General features: G+C 44.7%; 1 protein-coding gene across 2 annotated transcripts in view; it reads left to right on the top strand.

Moving 5' to 3' along the window:
• The first annotated feature begins 1,356 nt into the window (after window positions 1–1,356).
• The window catches only part of LOC124326053 (discoidin domain-containing receptor 2-like), a 33,187-nt gene continuing 19,531 nt past the window's right edge, over window positions 1,357–15,012 (top strand). For both annotated transcript variants that reach the window (XM_046784650.1, XM_046784652.1), the window contains exon 1: window positions 1,357–2,155. The gene's annotated coding sequence lies outside the window, so the exon portion shown is untranslated. The remainder of the gene's footprint in view (window positions 2,156–15,012) is intronic.

Raw genomic sequence — 15,012 nt, 5'->3', positions numbered from 1 at the left:
CCGAGGGGAGTCGTCGTCGATTACGAGCCCAAAATCACCGTGGCTCACCGAGTTCCAGCAGAAAGCCAAAGAAGAAACAGAGGAGGAATCAAGCAACTCTTTTTCTCCATATGCTCGGTCGCTTTTTGGTGTTGCGCGATATCTATAATCGATCGGGCATGTCCTTTTTGTTTTTTCTTGTATATAAGAGACGAGGCAAACAGCCGAGTCCACAGTAAAGGAATCTGACGTTATACCTGCTGCCTTTACCTGATAAAGGAAATAAAACGTTTGGTGGAGATGCTCAGGTATTTATATCGCCGTCTGACGTATTAAATCTACTGGGCCCCGACAGGTTTTATACACTTTGACTGTCAGTCATGTTTGCGTCGTCCAATGTTTCTCTTCTCCGCTTCTTTATTTGCGCCATGTTTAGATTTATTCCCCGACTGTATACATGCGAGCTTATAGTCGTCGAGGCATAAGGTTTACACAATCAACGGGAAGTTTTGGACATGAGCCCAATGCCCACAACACATGTGCAACTGGCCGTCTCTCTTATTTTCTTGTTTTCTTATTTTCTTATTTTCGGATCGCTTTGGGTTTCGGTCGTCCGTTCTGTTTGTTGTTCTTCTCTTCTTTTTTTCTTTCTTTCCTTTTTCTTATTGTTTTTTCATTTCCTTTTGTTGTGGGTGGTGTCGTTTCCTTGACTTTTTCATTCCCCCCCAATCGAACCGCTTCTGCTGGTAGACGTTGCACCAAGAGTCGGATCGAGTCCATCACATCGTCCATATCTGTACATCATCCAATAACGTTTAGGCGGGTAGACGTTATTTCTTTACGTGTATAGGCCTATACATAACAAATGGAGAAGAAAGGAAGTCAAGAAGAGAACGAGAGAGAGAGAAAACTCGCCCGCTCTATGATGGCCGTCCAACCCACCCGGTGCAATCGATATCGAATAATACTTTTGCCCTTCTTTTCTTGTCTTGATATTTTCCCATAAGATTCCCTTACTCTTCTCTCGTCTCTCCGCGTTTCTCCCCGTCTCTCCCGGTCGTTTCGCTTTTCTCCGATGAGCTGCGCCCACTCTGGCGCACACAACGCGAGTCAACGACGGCGATATTTCTCCTCGATTATTATTATTATTATTATTTATATTTCTGGATTTTTTACGGGGCTCGCTCGCTCATCGCTGCGGGCCATTGACGAAGGAGAGAAAACGACTCGAGCCCATGGCTTCCCTCTTCGACTATGCGAGTCCCGAGTCGATGCTGTGCGCGCACACACACAACACACACACAGGAGGCGCCCTCTTGTGTTGTTAACCCAACCGTCTGCACAGCAAAGGACGTCAGTAGGGCGGCAGCAGTCGAGCTGTTTACAACGTAGGTACGTCTCACGTCTCCCTGCTTCGTATCTCGTCGTTTGCAAAGTTTTCCAAGTTTCGGGTTTTTTGGGGCCAAAAAAAAACAACAAACAAAACAGACAGTCACTTTCTCTGTCTGTTGTCTTCGCGTTGAATATTTCGCCGTGTTTTGTGCCGTTTCCTATCAAAGTGCCGATCCGAGTGGGTGAAATCCGCCAGTGCAAATTGAAATATTGGAAAGAGTTGCGCGACGGCTGTGAGAAGAGAAAACCGAAAATCAAGAAAAGATAAAGAGAGTGTCCAAGTGACCCCGACTATCAATTAAATTTGATTGAATGGCTGATTTCGCAGCATGAAGAGAGAGAGTCCAAGTCAACTGTCAAACCAATTGAATCCTTTCCACTTGGCAGTCCAAGTTGAATGATCAATTGACAATCAATTCGAATTAAGGACACAGTCGAAAAAAGGAAAAACGAAGGTCTTGTTGTCCTTTTCCCGGTCTCTTGGCGGATCAATTTCGACCATCGTGTCGTTTTCCTGTTTCCCGCCCGTGTTTTTGCCCGTGTCCAGTTCCTCGCCAAATTGGTTCGTCGGTGCATCGACAGATCGGATTAACTAACATCAGTGTGTGTCGGACGTGATCTCTGGTTGGATTTTCTGTCATCGAGTCTCCGGACCGGTCGACCGTCACACCCATCGTGATCACCTTGGTTTCCTTTTTGATTTGCCAAAAGACGTTGGAAATAATCGTCTCCAACTTCGGAACCAAATCAACTAGAACAACTGACATCAGATTTTGAATAAAAGGTGAGTCACCGGGGCTATTTCGTTACGTCGGCTTTCATTGTCAACTACAATGCTACGTGCTTAGAGAGAGAGAGAGAGTTGATGCAGTCCCTGTCAGCAGATTTTCCAAATAAAAAAAAACTGAAAATTCCAAGTGAAAACGAAAGAAACGAAAATGAGCTCAACAGTGTGATGGATTGTATAATGACCGTTTTGGTCAGTTGGGTTGTGTCCTGTTTTGTCCTTTTGTGGTTCTTGCCTGGAAAACAATTGCGCTGTCCGGCTCTGTCCAATTTTTTTTATGATTTCCACTTTTCCAGGGACGCAACAAAAAATCGCTAATCTCTGCGTTAGGCAGTCGAAGGACTTTTAACCCAAGGAATTGTGTAGCCAACAACTTGCAACAATAAGAAGACCGACAATAGCAAACAAATGTCCCGCATTCTGTGGGAATGAAAGTATCCGATTTCTGATTGAGAGATGTCGCGGCCACGCGAAGGGCGCGCATGTGAAATGTAATGGCCATCGTCGGCTTCATTCTCTTCATCTTTTGTTTTCTTTGACGACGAGGTGTTAGTGCGACATAAAACCAAGAGACTGTCGTAAAAGCCGTGCGACTATGCAGCTGTCATGGCATTTGCTTCACAAAATAAAAAAAACTGAAAAGAGAGAAAAGACCGTGACACGTCGGGAAGGAGAAAAGGTGAGACTGTGAGAGGTACACTGGGAGGGAACCCTGTTTGTTGTACAAGAACCCAGGTAGTCTGTGGTGTTCCTCTTCTTCCAGATGAAAGGCGAGAGACCGTGCGAGGAGTAGTTGAGGGATTCGTACGAGTCAGAGGGTTACACCACCAAGTTTAGAACCCATCGTCGTCTTCTACTTCTCATTCTAATAAGGAAAATCACATGAATTACGAGCTGGGGTGGGGGGCTGCGACTTGTGACGACATCTTCCGTATTTCTAGTTAAAACTTTGTAAATCAAAGTCAGCTTTCCATCGGCTGACACTTTTAAACCGTTTTCTTTTCCCAAAAAAAGCTTAAACATAAAACAAAAAAAGAAACTGACGGAAAGAATCTGCTGTAAGCGCGGTTCGCCCTTGTGAGGCTCTGACGCCATCGGGACATGTGCTCCACATATTATCTCACTAGCCTTGTCGTCTGATTAGTCAGTCCTCCCCCCCCCCTCTCGCGTCAATGTGACTTGAGGATCTTTTCAAGAAAAGAGAAAGGGACAGCGCGTCTACATGCCTCGTTCAATTTTATTTTTGAACCATTTTTTGAGAGCAACGAATTTTTTCCGTTTTGACTGGTTGTATAATTAATTTCCGTTCGCCGTCTTTCCCCGAGACTCTGGTGATTCCATGGTTTGTCGTGGCAGCGCCAACTACTTGCTTTTTTTCTTGGTTGCAGCCATGCAGCCCGGCTGCTTTGGTCTCCGTTCATTAAGGGCTCATCATCGCTTTCCTAATTCCCTTCTCTCGGTAACGAGCCCAAGACTGGGTCCCCAGCAGCACCGCTGATTGGAAATGAATGACCTTTTCTTCTTTTTCTCTTTTTTTTATTTTCCCTTTCAAGTTTTTCTCTTTTCATCTTTTTTGTCTCCTAGCTGCTCTTGTTCTCTCGCTCCCCTTGACTTTTCTTTTGTTTAGTCGACTCGGGGTCGTTTCGTTGTCTGGTGATGATGGCCTTCCTATGCAATTGGTTACATCATCACATACACAATCGCGGCAGTGTGTAAAAGACTTGTAATTATATGTTATTCTATTCAACGAAAATTCAATAGAAATGCTCCGAAATTAATTAATTGCAATTTTTAGCTCATCCCCAGAAAGGGAAATATCCTGCGGTCAACAAGAAACGATGTGAATAATTAGCAGATAATAAAATTGTCTATTGTTGGTCTCCTCCTGGACATCCAAGAGGATATTATGTCAGGGTCGACAATCGGGTAACTCATCTGCTGATGTTGTTTGAAACGAACGAGCGGACAAAAGAAAAATATAAAGAAAAAAGTTTTGAAACCAAAACAAAAGAACAAAAATACGGAACCCATCCCGCACTCGGAGCTCACACTTTCTATATCCACAACAATTGTTGTTGTTGTTGCCGTTTGTCGTTTATATTTATATCTGCCATACGCGTTCCACACAGACAAAGTACAAACGTGCTCAGCTCAGCGATGCCTGACCGCCAGAGCCGAGAGAGAAAAAGAGATGCGGTACACTGCGGGTCATTTCCAGTCGACTGATGGGCGATGGATGGTGTGTATATTGGTACACATGGTAGTTTTGTAGTACTAGTAGTAGTCAAAGTACCACTCTCTACTCTACCCTCTAGTCAGGGCTAGAAAAGAATTAGATTCCACAGCGAGGAGAAAAACAGAGGAGAATGGGGGTTGTAGTGGGACAGACATTTCGCCGACCGACAGAGAAGAGGAACGTCAGGAACCGAAAAGAGGGAAAAAACCCGATCCATCTTCGTCTTTTTTTCTTTTTCGTCTTCTATTCCACCGTGCCGACCGCGCGCGCCCGATGAACCTCTCGCTCTGTCCGTGTTTTCTCTTTTATTCTTTGATTCTTTGATTCTTTTTCCCCTCATCTTTCAGTCAAACTCCGAACTCGGGAGAGTGGGACCCCGGTGAGGAGAAATCAGTGCCCCATCAGACTCGACACATCACCGAAACAAGCTCTCCTCCTCCTCCTTCTCTTCTTCTTCTTTTTGAATCTTCTTTCATGAACACCCTCACACACAAGTACACGAAAATACTGGGAAATTCATTTCAACCTGAAAAGAAAGGAAGGAAGGAGAGGAAAAAAAAAAACAGGGAAAACGAATGAAAATGCAGCGTGCAGTAAATGCACGTACGTATTGAGTCGGTGCAATGGAGGAGAAGAAGAAGAACCCGCCGTGTTTGTAACAAGATCCGATGAAAAATTTCCCCTTTTCTTTTCTTTCTTTTCCTTTTGATTTGATGATGAAGGGAATTTTGTTTTTCAGTCTGTGGAATTCAGGAGGGCCAGTTAGAAGCGGGTCGGAATCCATTACACCCACTACACACATTGGAATTGTATATGCGCGTTGCGAAATTAGATGAGTTTGACGCTGAGATCGTCACGTCTCGGAGAAAATATTTCCTTGGCATTTTGAAAAGCGGACGGAACATTTCATCTTTTAGTGTTTGGTTGAAATTAACTGGAAGCTTTTGTTCTTTTTCCTTCGCTTTTGTTGGTTTTCCTTTTTCATGCAATCCGTGTTGATGTTTTTCGGTGGTGAAGCGGTCGTGTATTAATAGGCAGGAAGTAGCAGCAGCTTATGGATCTGCTGCACTCACACGGCGAGGGGAGACGAGAACTCCTCAAAAAGGAAAGACCCGCTGTTCTCTCATTTGATGTTTTACAGCTCGAAAGGTCCACTGTTCCGTCTAGCTGCTGCTGGTCTGTCGAGGGATGATGGAAAAATATCTTTCCATCGTTTTCTTCACCTCGCATTCATATTATTTCTCGCCATTTATTTGTTTTCGTGAGGATACGTTTGCCACACGGTCGTAATATATCTTCACATTTCCGGAAAATTTTAGTTTATTTTTATTTGTTTTAACATTAATTATTTAAATTTCAAATCGTTGATTTGGTTACTTTCGTTCGGCCTATCAAACCGTTCCGCAACGAAATCTAAGCATTGACGTGTAAAATCCAAGTCGATAATTTACACGACAAAATAATCACACAAAATGAAAATGTTTCCAAGTTACGATTTTACGGGGCTAAACCGCTAGAGAAATATCCCGTTGGTCCAAGCGTTGGTCGTCATCAACTTCACCAGTCAAATGTAGCATCGAAACGCAGTGTCTCATTTCTTCCTTTATTAAATTTTCTTAAAAGTCTTAACAAAAATAAATACAAAAATAAATAAAAGAAAAGAACATGACGTCAAAGGGGTGACTGATCCTTCTCGAATAGCTCACGATAAAACAAATTTCTTTTCAGACAAAAAAAAACCTTTTGTAACCGTGGATCTCTGTTGAAACTCCAACGCGGGAATTTTAAAAACATTCTGAAAAAAAAAGAAAAAAGTAAAAGAAGAAATTTGGTGAAAGAGAACAGATATCGCAGAAGACATTCTTGGTTGGTTAGTCTCATAGCTCAACGGGTTCCAGAACGTCGACTTCAAACCGAAAAAATCTCCAACAGCAGCAGCCAGGCGCACTTGGCGGTACGAGCGACGCCACACGACGCCAATGTATTTAGTAAAGATTAAGGAACGCAAAACAAAAGAATAAGAGAAAAACCTGACCAAAAAAGTTGGCTAACGATAATACAATCTGAGATCTGACACACATGGTCAGCGTGTGTCTGTTTGTATGTGTTTAGCACAGGACACAACAGAGCGAGCCGAGGGATGGAAGCTGGAACTTGGAAGGGCGAAGAAGATCATGTCACTTTGGCTGGGCCATATGTGACTCCTCCCAGCAACAGCTCTCCTCTTCCTTATTCCATTTCTCCTTTTCGTTGCCCCTCTGTTTCTCTCTTGAGCCTCGCCGTTGGTTTCGCGTGTCAAGTCACCATGTAGTACGTGGATTGTCACAAGGGATGGAAAGAGGCGCGCAACCAAACAAACCGAAAAAGGGAAAGAAATAAAGAGAACCCGAGAGAACCCATCTCCTACTCTATGGCTTGCACATGTTACGCGCATTCACCACCGCACACAGACAACACGACAACACGACAGCACAGGCAAAAAAGTGGATGGAAGGAACAAAACCACAACGAGGTGGTCGACCGTTAATCCCGAAACCGCCCGACCGCTGCGCAATCATCACCGGCACAATGCAACAATCAAATATGGAAGAAAAAGAAACGAATCTGCTTGTACACACATTCAAGTACATCCGAGTACATCCATTAACAAAGGGGGAATATGAATAACGACACAACACGCATACGCCGCTCAGGTTCTTTCTGCTATTTTGCTCCTTTTCAACTTGAAATCGCATTCATCTTTGAACGCAACACAAACAGCGCGCCTGTGGCGGGGTTATAGTCCAACCTTCTCATTTCGTTCGTTCGTTCTTTTTGTTGGCCGTGATGGACCTTTTCCATCTCTTGCGTTCAGTTGCTCTACTGTAATTTCCTCCTTGCTTCGTATAATTGAAACGGTTCAAATTAGAGGGTCTCTCCTTCTCCCTTTGACTCTTCTTATTTCTGGCTGGGATGTTCATTTTAATTGAGTGCGGTTGAATCACGAAGGAGAGAAACTCAAAATATTCACAAGACAATTTGATTACCGGTCTAGATATAGGATTTCTTGGTAGAACCAGCGGCCATTGGGAAACCGTTTGTCTTCATGTCAAATTCCAAATTGTGAACGAAGTGGGTCGACTGGGTGTTTCCTTTTAAATTTTATATCGCGTTCACGCTAACCGCTAAAGAGCCACGTCCAGAGAGAAGCGTAAATAAATAACTCAGAGGAACTCAAAATCAGGTGAAACTCGTATTTCAGATCAATGGAATACGGAAAGTCATTAGCTCGAATTTGTGGATGGAGCAGTTGACCGCCCCGGTGAAGCGAAAACAAAAGAAAGAAAAAAACAAAACAAATAAAATAAAATAAATAAAAATAAAAGTCGATGGACACGTCACATCAGCCCTGGTGTGCCTGAAGAGGTTTCGTTTGGGTTCCTCCGCCCGTTCGTTAGCACTACCACGTGAGCGAGTCGTCCTGTGTGAATAGCGGCAATCAGGGCCGTGCCGAATTCGTCATCCCGTACTTGATCACGGCCAACCGCACGACAGATCCATCTGTGCGATAGCCATGTGAGGGGGAAACTGCCGTTGTCGTGGTGAACGGCCCGACTGTGTGATCATCCATCAGTCAACGGGTGAACGGTCACGGTGGCGTGAGCGGCGCAGAAAAAAACAAAAAAAAACTCCGAGCGGCTATCATAAATCAAATTTCATCCATCTCTTTTCTTTCTTTCTTTCTTTCTCTTTCTCACTGTCTCACATCCCATTCCAATTCCATCTATCTCTCATTCCTTCATTCTTTGCCTCTCAAAACAGCTAGGCGTTAGGTGCGTAGAATAATGGATTTTTACATCTTGTTCGTGACATTGTCTTTTATTTTTTGTTTGTCTGAGTACCGTTTCTTTCTCCTTTCGGAATTTAATAAAAATAAAGTAAAAGCCGGTTCAAACATTTCTCTCTATTTTACCTAGTAGTAGTAGATGACATTTTATAGGGAACGCCTCTAATGATAACACAAATGGCAAAATCAATTTTTTTAAGGCTAAAGAGCAAAGGGATTGACATAATCCCTGTGCCACTTAACTCCGAGATTGACTGCGACGCAATCACTTTGCCTTAAAGAGCTCAATGTGCGCATCATAGATGAAGGCCGTCATGGCAGGGCCGTCAGATTGTCAGATGTGTCGTCGCTTGTTTCTTAAGAATAAGAGATCCGTCGGCTATCCGGAGAGCAGATGGTTCGTCTTTTTTGCTTTCAGATGCTGCTGTGTCCTCTTTAGCGTCGCATAGCCTCTTCTCTGTTCTCAGCAGAGAGACTCTACACGCCAGTCGTCTCTCATCAGTTAAATTCCGCCGCCCATCTTTGCGTCCTCTACCATTACCGTTAGGGACCCCTCGTTCTGATTTCTGACGCTGTTCTCTGTACTCTGGGGCTGCTGTTTGTGTTGTTGTTGTCTCACAAGAACGGAGGCCACCGACATCGCCTCGTTCACCCCTCCAGTCTTCTGATACAACCGATTGGAATTGTTTACTAAATAATCCAATACCTCCCCAGAGTTTCAAAAGTCGTTGGGTGGTAACTCGCAAGCCACAATCCAGTCACAAATATTTACACTACTTTTCCTGAACTCGGTTTAGAAACGCGGCAGAAATGAATTTTCTAAATGATCAAAAATTTTGTCATTTCCAGTCGGTTTTAATAGAAGACCCCACTACTCTGGAACAAGAGAAGCCCATTTACCATAATTCTCATAGCAGGGCAGGTATAATAGAATGCAGCATAATTTTAAGTGTTATTCAATACCGTTTTCCCATTTTTTCTCCTTGTTTCACTTCTTCTCCCCGTCCCCCCCCCCCCCTTTCACTTCATTATCCCTCGACGGCTCGACCCCACCGACTATCGCCTCCCTCTCGTATGTGTTTGTGTGCGGGTCGGATGACGAGAGGATTCTCCGCTGTGGCTTTTATTGTTCGTCCGATGCAACGGGAAGGTTTTGTCTCTGTGCTCCCTCACACCGACCAGACAGGCAGACACACAAACATCCTGCTGGTGTTGCCTTGCCTGGTCCCCCTTCTTCTTATTCTCTGTCCACTTTGAAACTGCAACACTAAGAGGGAGGAGTAGCCCAGCAGAGCCCCGAAAAGGTTTCCGAATATATGATTACTTTTTATCTGGTATTTCTGGTTCTCTTATAATCCCTCCTATGGCTAGTTCGAACAACAACAAAAAAAAACGACCTACTGGCAAGGGTGGACATTTCATTTTGTATGGCTGCTTAATTAAATCCCACCTACGCAACCCATCCACTCCCTTTCGTCCGCCATCGCTCTTGTGTTGCGCCTCGTCCTGTCCCGATGCGCACGTTCGTGACGCTCGTCGGTGCAAAATAACAAACATACGACGGGCAATGCCGGCAATGATTGTGCAGCCCAAACAGACACAGATAGCGAAGGCAATATAACGCAGGAAAAAAAAAGACCCCACAAGAAGTTAACACCACCACCGAATGGGCAACGCGTTTAACACGATAATAATGTCCGAAGTTTGAAACTCTCCAACCCTACTGGATAGGAGGTCACTGCGCTTCTGGTCCGCTCCTTCTCGATTCTCATGTACACACACACAAGACACAGACGACCGCCGAGGAGGTAAAACAAACAAAACAAAAGAGAGATGATGAAGTTACTGGGTGCAACCGCACCTTTAACGACTTTGCCTTCTCTTCTTTTGCCTCTGCAAGGAAAAAAGAAAAGATAAAAGTTGTCCCTCTCTTATTTCGTCTCAGAACTCACTTGACTCCCCTTGGTGGACTAATCTCAAAAGTCCGGAAAAGTCGCAAGAAGCTGAGAGACACTATGCAAGAGAGGAATTTTCAGAAGAAGCGCAGCAGCAGAGGAGATGAGGACGTGGGTGTCTGTTTCATTCACCATCCTTAATTCTAAACTGAGCCTCGTCTTCTTTTGTTTCTCGAAAACTTCAAACTCTCCTTCCCTTTCTTCAAACTTTCCTCTTCTTGATTTCAATTTTTTTCAAAAAGTAAAAACGTCCTCGACAATGAAAAGCTTTTGAATATTATTAATAGGTCTAAATTTGGGTTCGAATAAGTGTTCGCTCTATTCTGGGACTGGGACTTAAGACGATCAATAGCGACTGCATAAATTTAAAAAAAAAAAGGCCCGAAAAAAGGAACTGAAGTCTTTAAAATGACGCAAGGTAGAAACAGCATTAAAAAGAATTAAAAGCGGATCTTTGCCTCCTGCATACTTATTAATGAGACTCGGTTGCATTTCCCCCCTCCCGGGTAGAAACTTAATGAACCCTAAGCGAACTTCACTAGGGAAGAAGAGATGGACACACAATAGATTTAGAAAATTCATTCCAGCCGATGAAAAATGGGTCGTCGTGGACCTTTTCTCATTTATTTTATTTTTTGTGGGGGTTTTTCTCGCTCGGTTTCTGTTCTTTGGCTTCAGATCGACTCCGCCCCTTCGTTGTCTCCTGTGTCTATGTGTCGATCATTGCCGCCGCTCCTGCTGTTGCCGCCTCTTTCTCGACTGCAGTTGAAAACAGGAAAAGACCCAAAACTCGTCCGTGTACTATAAGCTTCTCTCCATCCATCCCCGATCCTTTCCATAGACGGTACGGTATCATGCTACACACTGGATGGAATAATATATCGTTCCAGTTCCAGTTGCCTAATGAACCCTCTACGCCTTTTTGTTTCTGCCTCTCGCTCTCTTACGAAAAACAAAATCTTTTATTTATTTTTTCTTAAAGGAGGATATTACCAGGTCGTTGAGGAGGTTGTTTCATTTCTCCCTCTCTTGTTCGCTCCTTCTCGACTCGCAGTCGAATCAAAGTCTAATAAATTTCGATATGGACGTCATAAATCCTCACATTGAGAGAACCCAAAAAAGCCAAACATTTCTCTCTCTCTCTCAGTTTCACTTGCTCTCTGCTGAGTCTCCTCCCTCCCCCTTTTTTTCTTTTCCGTCTTCTTCCCGGCCGGAGCTGCTGTGTGTCTCCATCTCCTAGCACTTATACACGAAGAAACAACTCCCTTTCCATCTCTCATCTTGGCGACCTTAAAAGCTCTCTCTCTTCTCTTATTCTCTTTCTTCCATCTCTCTTCCCTCTTCTGCTCTCTTATTTATTCCCCTACCAGCACCACAACATGGCCAGCGATGGCCAAGACTCTGCAGTCAGTCCACATAAAGCGCCCACGAAAGGTCGTGTATATTATTTCAAGACTTGTCTCTCTCTTCGTAGGGTCGGAATATAATATCTCATCGTTAGGGTCGGCTATTATCTCTCCTCTCCCAGAGTCTCCGCGTTGTTGTTACACGCTCCATTAAGCGACAGCCACATACCAGCAGCAGCACCACCGTCAATTCTTTTCTCCTCTTGGGTCTCTTGCTGGACAAGGGGGAGCGGAGCTAGCCAGGATGACCATCATCTCTTCCCTAGTTCCCTGTGAAACTTATTTGAACCCCGCAGTTGTCGTGGTGACTTTGATTCACCAGGAGAAACAATGGCTCGATATGAAACTCGCTGGCCGCCCCGTCTAGCAAACGACAACCCCAAATAGGGTGGCAGACTGGCACAAGAACTTGAGGATTCTAGGGCTGAAGTTTGTCACGACGTGGAATTGTGTATTAGACGGGCGCAGCTCCATCAACGTTTTCATCGCTCCAGCGATGTGGATGTATAACTGCCACCGGCCGGCGACTGTGATTTACGGCGGTCGACGACGACAACATTCTCCGTTCGTTTTCAGGGGGCAACTGAGTATAAGGAAATTCAAACAAACAAAAATTGTCATAAAGGGAATCAATCGTGGCCGCGTCGACGTTGAGTGGTGCCATCGAACCTTTTTAGGAGCGACCCCCTTCTACTACTCCTTACTCTATACGCACACGTAAATGTTCTCTCTCTCTCCATGTGACTTTTTGTCGCATTGATCAATTTTCCAGTCGACTCGACACCATAAAGGATGATTTCAAAGAGAGTAGGAAAAAAAGGGGGAAAATAAAAAAGAGTCACAAAAACGCAGCAGATGTTAAACTCGTGATGACTCTTTACTTCTCTTTTCTCTTCTCTTTGACTCGAATCATGATGCCATATACACCGGTATACAATATCAAATGGGTTTTGAATGTTGAGATTCGTTTCCCGGCTGTCATTCGAGACCCATTCGACAGAGAAAATGGTGACTTGATATGCGCTGCACTACGTGCACGTCAACCGAAACATCAAGTCTTGGCATCCGCACAGGCATCTCACAATTCTTATCAGCCGAATCAATCGCGACGAGTGCTGTGCCTCATACGCGTAGGGCTTTCTCCTGATTTGATCCATCGCCGCTCTTTGTGGAAAAATAAAAATCGAGTAAAAGTCGAGAGACAGAGATTGACTTCAACCAAGTCTCGCATAACTGCTAAATTTGGCATTGGAGTGTAAATAAGATAGCTACAATGGCCAATGCACCATTGCAAAGCTGACTTTTTCACAAAAAATACAAATATACGTTGAAGTGATAACTGCGGCAAGGGGCCGGGACTGAAGTAACTAAAAACCGCATGGGCCCGGTTCAATGTTGGTAATTTTCTATTCATTTATATTCTTGACGCATCCATTCATGGACCTATTGGACCCCTCAGTTTCTGTCTGCCGCCCGTCCGAGTCCGCCAGTTCATCCGCGCTCGTCTGCCATGTGTGGGACTATGTGAACTGTGGAGGTATTTAATGTCGCGCTATAGATCTCTCTGAGAGGTTATATAGCGAGGCGAGGAGCGCACAGAAAAGACTCTAGAGGGAAATGTGGGGGCTACAGCGCTCAAACTACTGGGAACTGCAATGGGAAGAGACGAGAAAAGGGAGAAAGGACGTCGACGAAATCATACGTGGAGGGAGACGAAGAGTTTTCCACTCTATTCCTCCATACAACAGCTAAAAGCATAAAAGTAGTCGTAGTATGTGTACATATATCTCATGTCTACGTGAATTATGATTCGAGTCAAAGGACTGAGAGTCCATCCGGGTTGAAATAGAGAAATTGTAGATTCAGTTAGACTGTGGGACTCGTCTGTGTGAGGCGGTGTGAGGGGCTGGAAAAAAAAAATGAAATGGTTTTCACTCCTTTTCTTCTTTTTCTATTCCTTTCAGCTTCTCCTTTTTGTTGTGTTTGTGTCTGTGCATATTTTTACCTTTGCTCGTCGACACGAAAGGAAAAGAAAACGGGCCAGAAAAAGTCGTCGAGGGGGGAGCCAAAGTCAGTCGGAGAGAAAAGCGGAGAAAAGAAGAAGAGACTAGGCGATGAAAACGGAACAGAACAGAACGCTCTTGAAGCTCAATGCTGTTGTAGCCTGTCTACCCCGGTCGCCACTCTCTTTTCTGCCTCTCTATGTCCTATGCGTATCCATATAAATAAATGGTGGATGTTGAAGGATGCGTCCATTTCTTTTGCTTCCGTCTCTCTCAAGAGAGTGAGAGAGGAAAAGGCGGAGAATGACAATTTCGCACTCGATGGACTCGGCTGCTGCTTCGGTGCCCTTTCGAAAATGGAATTGACGGAATAACAGCAGGGCAGAGTGGACGACCAGAACTTTTTTCAGGCCGAATAAATAAACGAGTACGCGCTTTCGTATTATTTTTTACCCTTTTCACCGCTTTTCACTGCGCGTTTAATGGAGAAATGTTTCATACGATTAAAGCTGGCCGCATCCAGCCTAAACATCGTCAAATGGTTCGCGATAGGAGAGAGCGGAAGACAGCCGGAATACTTTGATGCTCTTGCGGATGCACAGAGTCCCGGTGGGAAAACTTTGTTGCGCATTCATTAGTCGCTTGGTTTAACGACCTATTAAAATGAGGGAGGCTCGACTGTATAAGCGAAGGGAATAAAGGGCCACAGTGGAGCAAAGTTGCTGTACGTCTGTCCGGTACACGTCGGAGCGAAGGAGGGAAGGAGGAAAGGAGGGAGCGGTTTTGAATCGACCATCTCTCTTCAGTCTCTTGACATCATGTCGATCAAGTTTAACGTCAAATGAGAGAGAAAACGACCGTCGTCGAGTGTTTCGACTGCGGGGGTTACGGAAAATGGGAACCGGAGACGCAGGGGGAAAACGGCCCAGGAGTAATAGCGACTGGCCGGTCATAGGCCAGGATCTAAACAGCCCAGGGAGGAAAGAAAAAAAGGGGGAATAACTTTACCGATTATGTAAAAAGTTTATGTATAAATGCTGGAATATTCATTGGCACGTCATCGAAAGATACGACGACACATGGTGGAAAAGTCGGACAAAAACCAAATAAAAATAAAATACCTCGCGGGTCACGGATCCATGTAGACGACCATGGCCCTCCTCTCCGTCTCTCCCTCGACCGCAAAAAGGGGTCCAGCCTCAGGAATGAAAGGAGAAAAGACGAGAAAAGACTAAGAGGACACGGCGACTATTTATCCCGACTGCATCTTTTAGCTGACACGGGTCGCGCGCGTTTCAATTTCCATCGACCGCCACCAAGGGCCGGCCAGGTAACAGCAACCGACGACGAAAATGAGGGGGGACAGATGCACCACCACCACCACCAAAAGGAGGGAGACTCTTTCTGGTCGAAGGTGCACAACACAAG

Source organism: Daphnia pulicaria, chromosome 2, assembly GCF_021234035.1.
Source record: "Daphnia pulicaria isolate SC F1-1A chromosome 2, SC_F0-13Bv2, whole genome shotgun sequence".
Taxonomy (NCBI): domain Eukaryota; kingdom Metazoa; phylum Arthropoda; class Branchiopoda; order Diplostraca; family Daphniidae; genus Daphnia; species Daphnia pulicaria.
Note: the sequence above shows the minus strand (reverse complement) of the source record. Positions and strands in the feature narration are given on the sequence as shown.